General features: G+C 39.5%; 1 protein-coding gene across 1 annotated transcript in view; it reads right to left on the bottom strand.

Annotated features, from left to right (window-relative positions):
* The window catches only part of lhfpl4a (LHFPL tetraspan subfamily member 4a), a 29994-nt gene that overhangs the window by 8885 nt on the left and 2420 nt on the right, over window positions 1–18689 (bottom strand). The gene's annotated exons all lie outside the window — the stretch shown is intronic.

Below are 18689 nucleotides of genomic sequence, written 5' to 3'. Positions count from 1 at the left end.
GAGATGATGGTGTTTCTTATTCACGCAGTGTGACCCAAAATGGCTCGTGCATTTGTGAAATGAGCTCATAAATATTTTCTCTCAGAGACTTTAAGACTTGAAAACTAAACGTAGTATTTGTCACCCTCGGCTGTGTAGCATCAATATTAATCTTAACTTATGCCATTTTGTCATATAACTAGCTGCCTGTGGGCAAACTGCGATATCAAATGATGCAATATTTGGGATGATGTTAATTCATAATAACCACCCACATGCCTGATTTCCTCAGTAATATGAATATGGAGTTGTGTATGTTGATGTCTGCTTCATCCAGGTGGAGAAAAAGTTGAATAAACACAGTATAGTCTGTTGGATGACTAAGATTTGATTTTCGTTATCTTGAGTGTTTGGGTATTTGGTAACTTTTAAAACCACTTCAGTGGTTTTGTTTAATATTATCTCCATGATTACGAGGATTCAGTCACTTGGTTATTTCTAAAGAGCTGTTAATAAGGGCACCTAACCACCAATAATTGATCCCCATTGTTTGTTCAAGATGCACCCTCTCTTACTTTTTCAGTTAAATTTGCAAACATCACGAAGAACAAGATGAATTACCGTCTTTTTATCCTGCTAAATGCAGCAATTTAACGGATAACGTTTCTTTCCGCTGAAAATATAGACTAACCTGGAAAAAACAGAGATACAAAATTTATTCAACATTAATCATATCGCGCATTATCAATTTGGTTTCATGATCAACGTGGATTTGATATTTACGGTTTATGTTTCCATGTTGATTTAAATAGATTTTGACAAACTGACATGGATTTGAAAGCACTTAAATCTGCACGTTTCTTTATAATATGGAACTTAAGTCCTCTAACTTCAGTAGGTTCTTGTGGTCCAGTATACTCTTTACAAAACATAATAATTTTTTCACATAGAGACACATTAATCACCTTTTAAGGCACTTCATATAACCTGTGTTGCCTATCATAATGTGCAGAAGCGCCATCCAGTGATCCAGGGAAGTCGGGGAATGCTAACTTTGCGGACCGATAACAACCTTGGTAAATCTCATAAACCCACTGCATACACACAGGTGTCTTTTACACAAAAAAAAACTATGTAAATTGGTGTAAAAATGATTTCTGTGCGCGATTCAGTTGCTGAAAAATCAATAAAACGTGCAAAACAGATCCCAAACCCAGAAAACATATGCAGGATGCACACAGCACAAAACCCTCCTGGGAAATACATATGCAGTTTAAACATTAACAACAGGGGTAATCTATACTTTACACCTGCTCATTTATCATAGTGTGCTGCAATGGGAAGCTGTTTTTGCCATATTCGGTGCTCACCAACTCCAAGTGAGGCTGTACGTAAAGCAGAGGGCTCCACTGGGAGATTATTCCAGACCACACATATCTTTCCCACAGGCAACATCACTTATGATATGGACTAAAAGTCAGACCCTTTCAAGACCATGAATATATCTTTCAGTCCAATAAATGTTTGTTTAATTGTGAATATTTGAAGTGCCGTGAGTGTGCATGTACTGAAGGATGATGGGCAGCATTCAAACACAGTAACAAGGTGACATAAGGCTATAGGGTCAGAGTGGGTAAAAAATGGTAGAAGGCAGAGGTCTTCTCATACAGAAGTGCATGTTGCAACAAAAACGTGTGAAAAAGTTGAGAAGACACACCACTTAACAGTTAACCTTCGCCAACAAAACATGTCTGAAATCAGACAAACCAAAGTTAATCTCACTTGAACCCAGCTTCACTCACATGGCGTCCCCACACAGACAAAGGACCAGCCCTTAAACAACCTCGGGTCCTCTTCACCAAGTTCACCTTCACCTGTTCTTTACAGGACTCCAAAATAGTATGCAGCTACTCATTACTAGTAAACTTCTTAAATACACCATAAAACAGCAATTTGTTCAGTCTTATCACCATAGACATCCAAACAAAAGAAAAATCCACCAATTTCTTTAAATCAATGCATCCAGCATTTAGATAGATTTAAACAGATATTCATGTGTTTAAGATGTACTCAATCAGAAAGCAAAACGCTGCTGGTGTCTGCTGACCAATGAACAAAGATGTAACTAACATTGTTAAATCAAACCAAACAAGTATGGTTAATGCGAGACTGTTGTAATGCTGGGAAATATAATGACAAATGGTGTTCACTCACCCACTTTTGTCACACAAGGTTAAAAAAAAAAAAAAAGCCTCCATTTTTACTGGAGGCAGATGTGCCAGTGCTGGAAGCAAATCAAGTAACTGTCCTTTGTGCCAGGTCCAGCACTGGGCTGAAGCCATCTCATGGAAGTGTTGTGCATTCAGTGCACAACCCAACCCACAATGAAGATGCGTACAAAATAATGCGGGCTGCAGGCTAGGGTTGAACTTTTTTTCCCCTTTAAACAGAATGCAAAACTTTCCTGAGAGGGTAGTGAGGAAATGCAGTTTCATATGAATGAAAGCTGATGGAGAAAGCTGTTCTCATAGGGTCAGTAGGTGATGATCTGCCTATATTAAAGAGAAGTCCATTAGTCATGAGCTTGTATTATACAACACCGGTGATTCCCACTGAAAACCCTGTTTTTATTGCATATGAGCAATCCATCATGAGAAAATGGTGGGTGGTGAAGTCGTGGCAACAGATGAGGGAGGATATGAGATTAGTCACAACCTCTCTGTGTAAACATGCAAACACAAGGAGTCTTATTTTAGGCTGAGATGAGCACCGTTCGAAAATGTGGCCCCTGCTCTGACAGTATGATTGCTGGCATAATGAGAGAATGTAATGAGAGAATATAATGAGAGAATATAATGACGATAATACAGTAAGTAATGAGAGGATAGAGGAGCAAAGGAAGTAATCGTCATGGGAAATCATCACGTTATTAGCTTCTTTTATGACCTTTACGTGAGATATTAGACATGATGAGAGACGATAAAATCATTAACTGAGTAATGAGCATCAGGTAACATGTTTTATGGATTTTTGATGAATGTTTCCCCACATGGCATCAAACTCATCCAAAGTTATTGTGTGGGCTTTTCCAAAAACATTGCAACGGAGACACTCGAAGAATCTCGATGGGCACAATATTTCAGCCTCGTGTCAACTCATTTAGCAGTCATTTCCCTTCGTAGTATATTTATGGCTGTCAATTAGTCGCTGAAACCGTGCATGTGAAAATGATGCACACGCACAACTTACAGGTATCAGAGTAGAAAAGTACGCTTTCAAGGCCAGTGTCACATGTTTTGAGCTGATTTGTGCTTTCGGTGGCTATTACATTTCTTGAGGCCACCTGTGTGCTAAACTTACCTACTGTATACTAGATGCTGCTGAGGGCTGGTACAGAGACTGAGAATCCACAGAGTTGGAGGTTAAAGTGCATCTTTCAGGTTTTCTTATTTACAAAGTATATATGTAATGTTTTGTTGAAATGTGTGCGAAATGTGCTGTGATGTAGCTCTATACAGTGTCAGTGATAATGAGTTTTAGTAGCTCTGACAAAAGGTTGGTGGTCGGTTGTTTTTGAGGGGAGGGTGAAGTCGTCCATGTGAAAGATTATTTTAGTGCAAGTTGCACAAACTTTAGTTCACAGATTTCTTTTTGACTGCAGTTAACAAAGTTAGATTTTTCCACCTGATGCACACTGCCCATCCCCCCAAAAAAGGTCACCACCTGGATTTAACTAAGCAAATAGTTAAGAGCCTCTCATTGGATAATTACAGCATGGATGATTGTGTTTCAGCTGGCAACAAGTTATTTAACCCTAACTGATGCGGTGAGTAGCTTCTCATTTCTTAAACAACCAATTTGTGGAAAAGATGTTAATCTGTATTAGAAAGGTCAGATTATTGGCATGCATCAAGCAAAGAAAACATCGAAAATTGGGTTAAGAGCTGTCCAATGCACTATTAAAAACTGGAAGGACAGTGGGGAAACAGCACCTTTGAGGAAGGAATGTGGTCGGAAAAAAAGTCTTGAATGATCGTGATTGGCGATCACTTCAACGTTTGGTGGAATTAAGTCGTAAAAAACAACAGTAGAACTCACGGAAATGTTTGATAGTGAAAGTAAGAGCATCTCCACACGCACAACGCAAAGGGAACTCGGGGGATTGGGACTAAACAGCTGTGTAGCCTCAAGAAAACCACTTATCAGTAAAGCTAATTGGGAAAAAAAGTTGGAGTTCCGGGTAGGATGTAGAAACTGGTGGATTTGTGTGAGACTGTCATTTTCTCAGTGTAGCAGCTCCTGTTGTACGTATCCAGCTGCATCAGGCTGCCGGGACATCAGTGCACAGATACAGTCCAACAGAGACAGCAACTTATAATTTCTCCTAATATTTGTCTCTTTGACTATATGACTCAAAATTACAAGAATGTGGTCTTTCATGTTCTTTCACATGTTGTTGAGCTCATTATAGCTTTGTTGTGATGCTCATGCTATATCACTTCATACACTTATACGCACTTGCTTCGTGTTTGCTGCATCTTTTTAAAACCTTGTGTTGCTAACCTGCAAATTAAGCTTCCATAACTCCTGTTTTCTGTGACCCTACATCTTTAAGAAGCTTCTGGGTGAGCTGATTCAGTCTGAGGATCACCTGTAGTGCCCAGCTTTGTCCTTCACCAACCTTTTCACCTGTAAAATGGTGTACTTCAACGCTTACTCCAAAAACTACATGAAACATACATTTGTGGCAGACCATGTGACACGGTCTCTCCTGTGCTATCGTCTATCTACCTTTCTCCTTCAACTTGAGTATTCAAGTGGGCACCAGCAGGCTAAAAATAACCCCCCACCTTCCCACAACCCAAGAAAAGCCTTTTGAAGCTGTTAGGGTTTTTTCCTCTTCCTCCCTCCCACTTTTCACACAAGACAGTGCGTTTCTGAACTTGGAGGGAAGGAACTTCAAAGATGGAAAGCAGTGGGATCAAATAGAGGGCGGATGGAAAGACGGACGGAGCTGAAGAATAAAGTGTGTGTGTGTGTGTGTGTGTGTGTGGGGGGGGGGGGGGGGGGGGGGGGGGGGGGGGGTGTCATATGGAGACTGCTGCTCCTTTGCGACTTCCTGTCAGTGCAGCATTCACAGCACCAGCGACCACAAATCAGAGCAGAAAGACAATGAAAACAATATTGGCAAGATGTTTGATTCCCAGCTAGTAAAAATAACTGTGAAGTTATTTATTTATAGCACATCATTTATATTTTTAGAACTGTTGCATAACAATTTTGCCAGACTGCTTTATCAATGTGTTTTCACACATTCTTTTTCATTACAGGCAAAAAAAAAAAGAAACATTATGTAAGAGCTCTAAAAATACCATCAGTATGTTACATATGTGTGTGTGTTATAGTAGACTTCACACGATTCCTTCTGAGTTGCTTGACTCTGTGTTAGCTGTTTTCCACGGCTGTGACACCCTCTCATATTGTGGTCTGACTGAGTTATGCTAAAACATGTTGTAATCTGACATGGACACTCTGTCAGATTAGGCAGTTATAAATGCATTCTTGTTATGACAGATGGCACGTTGGTAGAATTCATAGCTTGTAGTTTATCACAGCCTGATTCATGTCAACAGAAATGAAATGTAAGGAGCCAGAACTCAGAGAAAGCGAGTTAACCGGCTGAACCTGTCCACCAGAAGATAATGATATGAGCTCACTGTAATACATCGCTGCGTGTAGAACAACGCCTCATAGTTGTGCCGTGTTATTGGACCATTCCTGACTAAGCACTTGAGCACGTCCTGCTGGTGATAATTCATTATAACACTTTAATTGTTTTCTATTTTTAAAACTAAGAAAACCTATTAGTTTCCTGCATTGCTGATAATTAGATTCAGTGCATTTGTACCCCAAATAATATAATCTTGCATGAATATTATCTGACTTCATGCTGTTTCTTTATGCTATACAGTCTATGCGTGAGATTTTCTAATAGGTGTGTCCACTGTGATGCTAACTGATGATGTGCTAATTGCTTCTCATTATTACAGCTTCCCCAAAGTGACAAAATTAGTGGTTCACTTACAAATTTGTGTTCAATACTGAACATGTGGATTATGTATGAATTTCAGATACATTTATATGCATGGTGGTCGGTGCAGCAGAACGTAATGTATCAGTTTACCATGTAAACTGCTATTTTTTGGGAGACTTTGTCTTCACAACTGATGAGAAAATCCAACTTCTTGAGTTTTCTTTTTTTTTTCTGCGGATTTCTCTATTTTTTTTACCTCTTTCAAGGTTGAAAACGAGTTCCCAGTTTACACTGAATGCCGCATAATGGAACAATGTTATGAGATTATGAGACAGATTACAGATCACTCACAAAGGGAAGTAAATCAGAGTTTCTTACGATTATTTCACTGAAGTTGTGCTCTAAGATACAAACATGTTCACAGCTTCGCACAAGCTACTGCGTTGATGGATTTTATATCAAGTTGATATGACGTGTTGGTGTACACGTGTGTGTGTTTTTGTTCTTTTTGCAAAACCTGAGACATAATTGAAATTTTATGACAAAATGTAAACTAGTTTTCATACATTCAGAGGTCCCCCTGTCAGTATAAAAGATAAAAACAAGGCTGTAACCTCCTGTAAATGTTTCCACCCCTTGGCGTTCTCATGGAGGCATGCTGCTGCTGTTTGAAGCCCAACGCAGAGCTGTGAAGTTGAAGGGTGTGAACATCGCTGCGTTAACAAATCAGCCCGTACTCTCTATAATGTAATAAAGCCTGTCTGAGGTCTGCCCTTCCCTTCCCTCTGTCACTGTGTGTGGACCTCGGCCTGATGTCCTCCATCTATCTAATGAACGGCCTCCTCGCTGATATACAGAGCTTTTATTGGAGTTGAGATCAAGCCTAGTGTGTGCGTGTGTGCGTGTGTTTGAGTGTGATTGTGTGGATTGCTGAGGGGGCACTTTACAAGATGTTGCTGCCAGGGATCACTGGCCCACTTGGCATAGAGCTTTCAGTCTTTCATCCTGTCTTTACACTCTTTCAAGCCTACTCATGACTATAAATAGTCTCTTTTTTTATTTTTTGTCAACTTATTTGCCATTTATCAGACATAAAATGTCTGGGAAACATCTTGGTTTTCTCTTGGAAATGTATAAAACTGATGCTGAAACTACGGCATTGAGTGCTCCTTTTCCCGCGTGGTTTGGTGACTCTGTTGCTTTTTAAATTATTTGGTGGCATAGCATTGCGATGGTGCAACCAGCTTTTATTATTTGTCTCATATGATTATTTTAACAGTTAATCTAACTGGTTGAATGGTGATTGGAAAAGACAAACAGAGGCTTAATGAGAAATTTCATAGACCGTAAAGGCACAATCAAATGCTCCCTTCATATATTCACCCAGTATCTTTGAGCAATGCCATGTCCACTGCAAACAGTCAGTTCCAGTACAAGACGTTTTGTGTCCTGTCTTCTGTATCAGGGTGTTTAGGTCAGAGTGATGAATGTGCAGCATGTTAGCTTGTAATGTGGAAAAACGAGCCAGTGTCGTTTGAGCAAAGTCATTTTCAGTCATGAGAACAGCCTCAAAACTTTGTGAGTTTGTCAAACATAATCTCATGATTTCTTTCCAGCAACAGGAAAGTATTTTATTCATTTGTGTACGTGCACAAAAATATCCACAGAAATATATTTATCTCCAAAGGGAAACTGCAGTGCAGCAGAAAGGAATATTGGGAAATAGTGTTATAAAGTTTTGAATTGGCAAAATGCCAATGAAAAGAACTTTAGTGCTTTATCTCCTTTAACAAAGGATACACTCGACCTTCCTTTATGAAACATGAGGAGAAAACTTTCAAAGTGACACTTAATTCCATCCAAACTATGATTCATGTAATTAGATACTAGGACAGAAAGGTGAGTGGCGGCAGTTTTTAATCTGACAAAACGTATATTTTTGTTTTGAGACTTTCTTTCTTTTCTTTTTTTTTTATTTCAAATTGTTCAAAATAACCAAATGAAGTAATATTTTCCCTGTTTCTGTTCATGTTTATACAACCAGCATGAAACAATACAGAAAGAACGCTCAGGGTGAAGTATCTAATGGGCTTTTTGTAGTTTATATTTTGAGTAGTCGTAGTTTCGTCAATGCTGTAGCCTGATGATTTCCATTGAGGCCAACAACAATATATTATTTCTGGTTTTTTGGACATTTGTCCAGGCCTTTTGTTCCCTTGAGGGGTTTTAAGAGATTGGACAATCCTGTATTTTCAGGCTGAGGGGGAGCACAGGAGTTGAAATGATGAAAAGCACCCAGTGACAGGTTCGATCCCAACAGAAAGGATGTGCCTCTCACCATCCGGATGTCCTTGTACTGTGTCCTAGATCAACAGAGCAAATGCTGGCAGTCACACCACTTTAACCCTTAAAGAACCAATGTAAAATGTGAATGCACTTGTGTGTGTGTTTAGAGGGCGCATTGGGCTTTCAATTCACTTAAATTTAATTAAATTCAATAATACTTTATCAATCTCTGAATGGAAATCATATTGCTACAGTATACATTATCATTAAAGATGTGCTTTTGTTGTCGACAATTAGGTGTGGCAGAAATCTTTACTGGTTGCATGAATGGGTTGGGGTGTTGTTTTTGTGGGTTGGCAACAACTTGGCTGATGATGTCACACACAGCATGGACAGGAATTCACAGCAAACAGTTCAACATCTGGGGTGCAGAGATGCCTTCTAAGTGACATGTCAAGGCCATCTGTTGTTAACAAGCTCTGTAATCCCTCCTTCTTCACTGCCTTTGTCTGCCCTTATAGTCTTTAAGCAGAGTAGAAAGGTGTTAGTTGTTCCTAAAGTCATGTCTCTGCGAAACAACAATCCTGATATTCCTGCTGCCTCCTTGTAAGCACTCATGGGTCATTCATTTTCCACGCTAGTGATCTCCCACATCCTAAGATGATCAAAGGAAGAAAAGGTTCCTCCTCCTTTCTCTCCATTTTTTCCTCCTCTTCAACTCATCTGTAATTGGAATCTTATTCCAGGCATTACTTGGGCTTTCCACTGTTCCAACACGCAGACAATTTCCCCTTTGCCTTAGTTATGCATCAAACCAGATACAAGCAGAAATCCCTCCAGCAGCACAACACCCAAAGAGTGAAAAGAGTAGAAAAATGTTTTTAAAAGATCTGTTATCGCAAAACACAAGCTAATTTGAAAAAAAAATCTTCAAAAGATGCGAAGAAATACACAAGATGTCCATGTCCATGTTGCAGCAGGTTGCCACCCATGGGTCAAAATCACTAAAATATAGCAAATAGACATTTTACTTGATAATTAAATTAAAAGAACATGATTTTATCTGAAAGAAAGAAATGAATAAAGCTTCAAATCGGCTTCGCAAAAATAGCCGGACACACTGAGGGACAATGAAAGTCTACTGTAGATGCTAACCATCTATGTAAATGAGAAGCATGGACGAGGCACAGTTTAATGAGGCAATTCTATTTTTTTCCTCATATATTTAATCAACAATCTTAAAGGGCTTTGCTTCTTTCTTGTACAGGTACACACACACACACACACACACACACACACACACACACACACACACACACACACACACACACACACACACAGACACGCTTTCAGACTAAGTGATGATGAGACAGAGGTCAAAGAAATCCATTATTCAGCTGTCAGGATATTTATAGGAACACCCCAGTGTCTATGGAATTATTTATTAAGCGCCTGATATTTAAAACATGTACGTTTGGTTGAGAAAAGCCGACAGAAATCTCAGAGAGTGAGAGCGTGAGCAGGGATATCCCCCGAGGAAACTCTTCTCTCTGCTTCTCAGCATTTCCAGTCGACCACTGCAGCATCTTTTTAACTGGAACTGCTGGAAGCCCGTGCATGCAGGCACTTTTATCCACCATGCATACAAAGCTTAAAGTATGGACACACGAACACACGTAGATGGTCTTTTTTACACATTTACTAGAGCAGAAAAAAACCCAACCCCACAGAGAACAGAAAGAAAATGTCTCATTAATAATTCAGCTCTCACACCATCACGTGCAAGTTTACAAATGAACTTAAAGCTGCATGTTAATTCACTTTGTTTTGCTGGCTGTCGTTCGGGCTGCACCGTCTCCACTCAAACGTTCTTTCTTGTGCTCTCCTGCTTTCCTTAACGATAAATAAAAGAGCAGAACACAGACTGAAATCGAACTGGAACAGGATTGTTCATCAGTAACCCTGTCAGGTGAGGGGAGGATGCATCCACACTATGTGATTCACATCAGGTGATAAAATTTATTTGCAATGCAGTAAGTGTTTCTCACGCGTAGCGAGTTAAAAATTCACCGTTTTCACGTCTTCATTTTTCATCATATGCCCATGTATGCATGCACACTCATTTGTGGGATTTCCCAAAAACTGAGACCACATCGACTGTCTGCACAGGAAGTACAGCAGAAAAGTGAATTATGTTGCTTTTTCTTGTACAATTTCATGACATACGTGAATCATGTTTTTCATGACATTGTTAAAAATTAGGGCTCGAAGTAACCAAGAAGTAAATGATGGAAAATAGAAGTGATGAAAATGTGAATTGAAAAAATGCCAGTTTAAGAAATGAGTGATGAATTGTTAGGTAATTTGATTCATAGCTGATTGGATTAGATCTTGTAATGTAATGAAAACAGTCCTCTTAAACAGATGCCCGAACTAGTTCAGCTGACTCTTTTCTATGCAGAGGAGCAGCAGCTCTACTCAGGGTTCCCTCCGGATGGTCAAACTCTTCCTATCTCTAAGGTTGAGCCCAGCCACCCGCTACAGGAAACTCATCTGCTTATATCTGGGTTGCTACCCAGATCGGTGACCATAGGTGAGGGCTGGAACAAAGATGGACCGGTAAACTGAAAGCTTTGCCTTCTGGTGCAGCGCCCTCATTACAGCTGACGAAGCCCCAGTCTCCGTCCATGTCTCGCTCCAACTTACCATCACTCATGAACAGAGTCCCCAGATACTTAAACTCCTCCGCCTGAAGGAGGGACTCATCCCCAACCCGAAGGGAGCATTCCACCTTTTAAGGTTGAGAACCATGATCTCAGATCTGGAAGAGCTGACTTTCATCCCCGGCTGCTTCCCACTCCAGCATGTGCTAAAGGTCATGGCCTGAAGAATCCAACAGAACTATATAATCTACAAAAAGCACAGATGTGACCCTAAGGCTCCCAAACTAGACGCCCTATTCTCCCCAACAACACCTCCAGATCCTGTCCATGCAAACGATTTGTAAGCATTTTCATTACTTGGATATATACATTTTCCTTAAATTTTCCAACACACACACTTTACAGAGTAAAGCATGTGCAGGGCTTACATCAGACTCGCAGATGTCCACAGACGAGGATGCACAAACTACGATCTGGCTTTATATTCCAGTGTCACAGTTAGGGCGATATGTTGGAAAAGAGGCAATGTAACATTCAGGATTTATTTTCATTGTCTTAACAAATTATATCTAAAGATGATGCGAACCACATCTTTGCCGTGTGTCTGCGGTTACATCACAAGCAACAGACAGTACTCTGGCCCTTCAACGGTCCTTTTGAGCAAAGGTGGTAGAGGTTTTGCCCATGAAATTTTACACTAGTTTCATAGACGCATAGTTTTTGAGCAAATCAATAGGTGGTGAAAACATGGCATACCATTTAGACAAGTTCCAGTTGTGGTCTGTGTTATTTTTGAGGAAGTTAAAGCCGTAAGAAGGACACTTTTATCCTGTAGGTTTCTAACTACCAAAAACTTTATCTAACAGCATCCTTAAATATTACTTACATAAAACATAGCCTGGTGATAGGAGCGCTTACCTGCCGCTGCTGCTTGAGTCCTCACTGTGACCAAGAAAGTGAATCATATAACTCCACTCCTCAGATCTTTATGCTGGCTTCCTGTCTGTCAAAGAACTGACTTCAACATACTGCTGTTAGTCTACAAAGCACTGAATGGTTTAGGGCCAAAATACAGTCTGGATCATCTGAACCAGATCATCAGGATCAAGTCTGCTCTCTGTTCCCACAGTCAGGGCTACAGATAGAGAGGTGGCATTCAGTTTTCACGCTCCTAAAATCTACTGTTTTAAATCGAGGTAAAAAACTTTTACTATTTGCTGCTGCCTTTTATCAAAACCATAACTTTTACTTCTTGCATTTCTGTTTTTATTTAATCTCTTTGACCTCTTTTTAAGTTTGTTTTAATGTCCTTTCAATGATTCTTCTGCACCCTGCTATAGTGCTTTTAATGTTTTATGTAAAGCACTTTGAATTGTCTTGTACACGAGATGTGCTGTACAAATAAACCTGCCTTGCTTTACCTTATCAACCAGCTTTGAATGACTAACCTAGGAAGTGAGCAGCTACCTACAACAAAATAAACCTTCAGACGGAAGTGATTTAAAAAAAATATAAGGTCAGATGTGAGATTCACTCTCATCTTCAGGTAAGCATAGCTAGGATTTGACACATGGATGTTAGTACTGGTAAGTATTTCTAAAAAAATCAATTCAGTCAGATATTCCAATAATCTGTTCGTTGCGGATATCCGCAATACGATATTGTTTTCTTTTTACTTCCAGGTCCCTGTGTTCTTTTTGTTGTTTTTTATGATGTGCTGAGAAACTAAGTGAATCAGTGTGTCAGATGCTATTTTAGATGATGACTTTCGCATGTGCGGTGGCTCCGAGTGAAGCTAACGACTCTCAAAAAAACACTGGACTAGTGTTAAGAATCAAAGAAAATCTTTAATGTCTGACAAAAGCTTTGGAGTCCGTTTCTAAATATGAATGACTTTATGTCACATTGTGTTTGTTTCCTAACATGCGACAACTTAGTGTTCAAAATCCTTTAGTGTTGTATGATTTCTTATTTTTCAGTATTTTATGTTGGACAGAGAGTAGCTTCTTTGTGTGCAGGTAGCTTGATTTTATCTGTTGAGTAGACATGTACACCCCTGTACCGTTGTTTTGTTTCTCATTTTTTGCTTGGTACAGGATTTCAGATGAGTAGAATTATAAAAAACTAACACATCAGATTATAACACATGTAGAATACCGGAACTCACTGATGTATGATTCAGTTTGATGAAGGGCTCGAGTCATCATTTTGATGCTTTGAGGAACTTTTTGACCGTGTTCAACTTACCACGATAATGAGATGACAGCAGCTGTTACATCGGCGGCAGATAATTTTGTCTGTGTCTGTTTCAGATGCTCTATTGAGGACTGCCCTGCTCATTGCAAAAGGAGGCTCAGAGTCCAGCCCATCTTTAGCCGTGCTTACATATGCACCGAAGTCCTGAAATGTTCTAGAGTTGTTCCAGAGCAGTGGCATGTGTAAAGACAGATGTCTACAGCGGCTCCTGAAGATATATTCTCTCTCATTTCCAGCTGTGACAGTGCATCTCCACCAAAAAGCCTCCTACAAAGCATATGCTTGCACAGGCTAGTATTCATGGCCAAATCATTTGTAATTTCGTAGTGATTGATCGTAATTGATATAGCTTTATTGTCCTTTAAAAAAGGTTGATTTGACAACAGAAGCAAATTTCTATATATTATTTAGTTGGCTTCAAGCCTATACTTCAAGAAGCAAGCCAGTGTATACCAATACAACAATGTTAAATTCACCATAGATAAGCACACACATGTGTAACATCTCATTCTATTGTATGGATATTTTTAAATCCACACTCCATTCCTCAAGTTCACACACTGATTCCATATTTTCTTTCGTTTACACAGATGCACTAAGACCGAACAGTCGCTGACAGGTCGTTTCTCCCGAGACAGCTCCTCTCCTGTGCCATGGCCCATGTCCTGCTTAGTTCTGTTTAATATTGCATCAGACAGGTTCAGACATGAAGGAGGGATGAAGACATGAGCTGATGGAGGAGAGGACTGCGAAAGGAAGCCAGTGGTTAGAGCTACTGAGCTTTGAAGAGGATTAGAACTAAAAAAGCATGGAAGAAGAGAGAAGATGTGGTAGAGATCTGTTAGTCTTTTGGGATTAAGAAAACTCCAACTTTGCTTTAATTTTTTTTCAAGTTTTTGCACTAAATTCATCTTTGTTCAAGTAAGGTGCGTTTAAACTTATGCTCCAGCAGTTTCCCCCAAAAGCATTTCCCACTGAATTAATCAAAACCAAAGCAAAGGTGCGAGCAGTGAAGGTCCTCACAGAGCTTAGGTGCATTTGGGAAATCTCGGCCTCCCTTTGCTTCTTTTATGTGAGGGGAAAAAAAGTTGCTTATTCTAGATTGTGTCTGTAAAATGACCCCATTATTCACTGTCCCACTGAGGTGGGACATAACTGGGGAAAGAAAGGAAGAAAGCCGCCCATTAGCAGGCAGCTGTTGATTCTTTAATGGCTCAGACCGAAGCCACTTTTATAATTTCTGTGTTTTTTATTTGTTCTTTGCCCTTCTGACCTCGCTGTTGACTTATTTTCCTTCAGTTGTCCACATTTAAATCTATTTACAGAAAACTGTCATTGTTGTTTTTCGTAACGTTAACTACACCCTGTGAGGATTTATTCCTAACCTCTCTTCACGGTTGGGGTAGATTTTTATGCCACCTGCTCTTGCCTGTGATTTTAATGTCAGCAGGAACACAACACCATTTGATCAGCTTTGCACATTATGCACAGTAAAAATTACAGCAGAAATCACTCCTTGTTTTTAAAATGTCTCTCCTGTAAGTCAAATCTCGTCTTCCACAAAGTTTACAAATCCCATCGATTTAAACTATCATGAAACACAGGAAGTACATTTATCCACTCTTCTCTTTGTTATGTTATTCCCCTCTGAATGATGTGTTGTCTGGCTTTATTTTGGTCAACTGATGCCATGAGAAAACCTGGATAACCTAGATCATGACCAATGCTTTGGATTTTCCAATCCAGCAACAGGCATCTTTAGGGTGAGATGGAAGTTCTAAGTTACAAACGACCATCATTTGTGGTTATCATCGTAACCATGAATAGAATACTTATGGGTATTCCACACAGCCAGACAATGGTGGCTACAAATAAATTGCAACAGCAAGATAATGGACTTTAAATAAAAGATTTCTTTATTATATAATGAACCAGCTGTTTAACAGAAGTAATTAGAGGCCGCTTCTTTTGTCAAAACAAAGATCAGAACAACAAATCACTGGAGAAACTGATTAAAGCATGAAAAAACAATCACCTGTCTCAAGCTGTTGCAAACAGCTGTAACTGTAAGCATATTTGCACTCTGATGGCACCCAATACTGTTTTTTCATGAGGACACATTGACATAGCAAATTAAAGCAGCCTTTTGTGTCAGTTTTTAAACTATCATGTTTACTTGGTAAATTATTTCCACATTATTATCCTCTGTACGGGATTAACATCAATGCATATATTTAAAACCAACAAACATATTTCCTTCCCTAAAGATGCAGGTTTTAATGCTTCAACCTAACTAGAAGGTCGTGTTGCTTTAACTTAACCAAGCAGATGGGATGCTTTAACCCAGGGGACGGCAGCCCACAGCTCTTTTATCCTTCTGCTGTGGCCCCCTGTGGCTTTGGAAAATAAGTAATAAGTATTTAAATGTATTTTATTGTAATTCGTTAGTTTTTTAAATGTAATTCTAAATTTGAAGATTATGGTAATGTAGTGTTAAAATAAAACAGGTTTAATTTTTTGCCGCTCACAACCGCAGATGTGCGGCATCCGCCGGTAGGCCAAACACAGATAAATCCAAGAAAAGCAAAACTGAACTGAACGTTTAATGCTACGCGGGCGGATTCATTTGTTTTCACTGCTGACGAGACTGGTTTATTAGTCTGCTTAATATGTGGTGAGAAGTTGGCAAACAACAAAAAATCACATGTTGCAAGACATTTCCAGAATAAACACAGCAGGATGGATTTTCTGCAGGTGGATCATTTAAGTTTAAGTTTCATAAATACGAGGAAGACTCAAATAGACATGGAGTATTTTATTTGAAAGTAACCCGGCGTCTTTTTTTTCGGAGTTAAAAATGTTTTTGTTGCATGCAGAATTAGAATGATGTTTTTTCTGTAGCAGTTCATTTTTATACATAGCACAAAGGTAAAAAAAACTATATATGCAGCGTTATCTTCCTTTTAGATGTGGGAAACGGGTTCAAATGGCTCTTTGAGTGTTTAAGGTTGTCAACCCCTGCCTTAACCAAACCAAGTGCTTGTAGTGCCTAAACCTAACCACTAAGTTCTGCTGAAAGAAATCATGGTGTGACAAGAAAACTGAAAACTAAACTGCCTTTGTTTGTTTACAAGTTGCTGCTTAAGAATAATGTTTGTTTTCAGAGTCTGTATCAGAGTCTGCATTTGCCTCGGTGGCATATCAACACCGAAGGACACCCATCTGAAACACAGAGGGTATTTCCCTAAATTTGCATTTTCTTCTTACACTCTGTGGTTAGAACGAGTTGTACTGGTTTAAATTTGGGGCGTTCATTCAGTGTGTCCAGGAAGACATCCCCAACTCCGCATTAACGTAGGTATAAGCAATAAAGAACAAAGAGAAATTAAATGTGTAAAGAATAATGTCCGGAGACCTGACAAACCAGTGACTGAAGTGTTTTTTAAGGAATGTTACAAAGCTGTCCAACACAGGAGGAAGTGTTCTGACACTGTTCTGAAGCAGTGTTAATAGAGTTTTTAATAAGAGCTGATGTGGATACTTTTTACTTCTAGCTATGGTCTCAAGTGTAAAAGTTGATCGTTCATTACTCTGCTGGTAAACTGTCTCTCTATTCTTAGATGTCCTCTTTTATAGGAGGAAGCATGACTGTGCACTCGAATGTAAAGTCATTTTCACAGATCATGCCATGGAAATGCCATGGAAATGGTCATTGCCACGGTATGGAAAATGACTGAATGAATGTCCATGTGACCATCTTGTACAATTGATTATCTGTAATTATACAAATAGATCAATGACAACAGCTTTTTCAGTGGGAATGTCAAGAAAGAAAAGAAAGAAACATACAAGGCTGTCCTTTAATGTGCCTGACATACTAGTTTTATGATGCTGAGCTAAGCCTAAAGTTAATTGGATTATCAGTTGCTAGTGTTTGCTGTTATCCTGCACCACGACAAAGACCCCAGCTTTGGCCCCTGTACAGTTTTGTTGTAATTTCTTCTTGTGTTTCTAAGAGCAGCCCATATTGTTACTGGTGATTTTGTTTATTTGACTTGGCTCACATCTGCACCGCAGCAAAGACGTTAGTCTTTCAGTCCTCTGTAAAGATTTCTCCAGATCAGTTGGGCTGCGTTTTACACGTTGACATGTGTAGTAATGCTGTATGGTGGGGTGTTGCCATTTTGAAGTACTTGTCAAAGGCTTTAACCTCATTCACATTTGGTCAGCTCATCTTACATAGAAGCCAACTCTGGCCTGTTTTCAGGTAATAGATGCCAAGACGCTCTGTGTCAGTTTGCACTGCCAAGAGTCCTGCACCTCAGTGTTTTGGCCCAGGTTCCATTTTTTTCTCATCTTTTACTCAATCATTCCTAAACCAATAAGTCACTTTAATCTCTCCAGTGTAATGAGCCACTCATCCCGAATCTGATAGGCAACTACAGCAAGAAAACTGATGTCCTGCATGGATTGTCAAACTTGATATGAGGGTGAGTAGGTGGATGCTAATGTTTCTATAATAGCAGGTTCCTTTTTTTTTTAACCTTAGTAAACATTAGCCAACCACCACACTCTGTCCAACCTGCTCGCTAAATGATGCTCTTGTTCCATTTGGCCAAACACTTAGGGCCACCAATGGTTCAGCTTGGCCCTTACAGTATTTTCTGTGATTACTTTGTTACTGTGCTGTGCCAGGAGACCTGCAGGCACCCACCAGGGCAGAGTGGATGATTAAATGATCATCTCCAAGGTGGTAAACAGCATTTGGCTGTCTGCCAAGCCTATTAGACTACTTATCTTCACCAAGGTAAGGTTCTGAAGTTTCATAAACTCTGACATATTCCCACAAACTAGAAGCAACAAAAGTGAATGTTGTTGTTGATGACTCTGATTTTCTTGCCTGCCCCACAGGTTCAGAGCCACTGGAGCAAACTGTTGAGCTTTATACAATCATGTGAAAAAGAAACCAAACCCTGTTTCAATTCCAAGGTTTTACCACTGAGAACAAAAAATACTCTGGTCCTTATTAGATACTAAAATTTGATTAAAAACAACTTCAAAAGAACAGCAGCTCATGACATATTTAAAGAAAACTAAGCATGAGTTCACATCACGATTCAACCACTTGTAAAACCATCTTTAGCAGCAATAAGTTGAAGAAATGTATAATGTTCTGTATAATGTTATCAGTCTCTCACATGGTTGTGGGGGAATTTTGACCGACTCTTCTTTACAGCGTTGCTTCAATTCATTGAGGTTTGCAGCATTAGTTTATGCATAGCTCTCTTAAGGTCCCACCACAGCATTTCAGTCAGGTTGAGGTCTGGACTTTGACTGGACCACTGCAACACCTTGATTCTTTTCTTTTCATTATCATGTTGGTGACCCAGTTTCAGCCAAGCTTTAGCTGTCGGATAGATGGCCTCACATTTGACTCTAGAATACTTTGGTATCCAGAGGAGTTCATGGTG

This window comes from Leuresthes tenuis, unplaced genomic scaffold (genome assembly GCF_036924035.1).
Source record: "Leuresthes tenuis unplaced genomic scaffold, fLeuTen1.0.hap1 SCAF_16, whole genome shotgun sequence".
Lineage (NCBI taxonomy): Eukaryota > Metazoa > Chordata > Actinopteri > Atheriniformes > Atherinopsidae > Leuresthes > Leuresthes tenuis.
The sequence above is the reverse complement of the archived record's forward strand: the minus strand, read 5'-3'. Positions and strand labels throughout refer to the sequence as shown.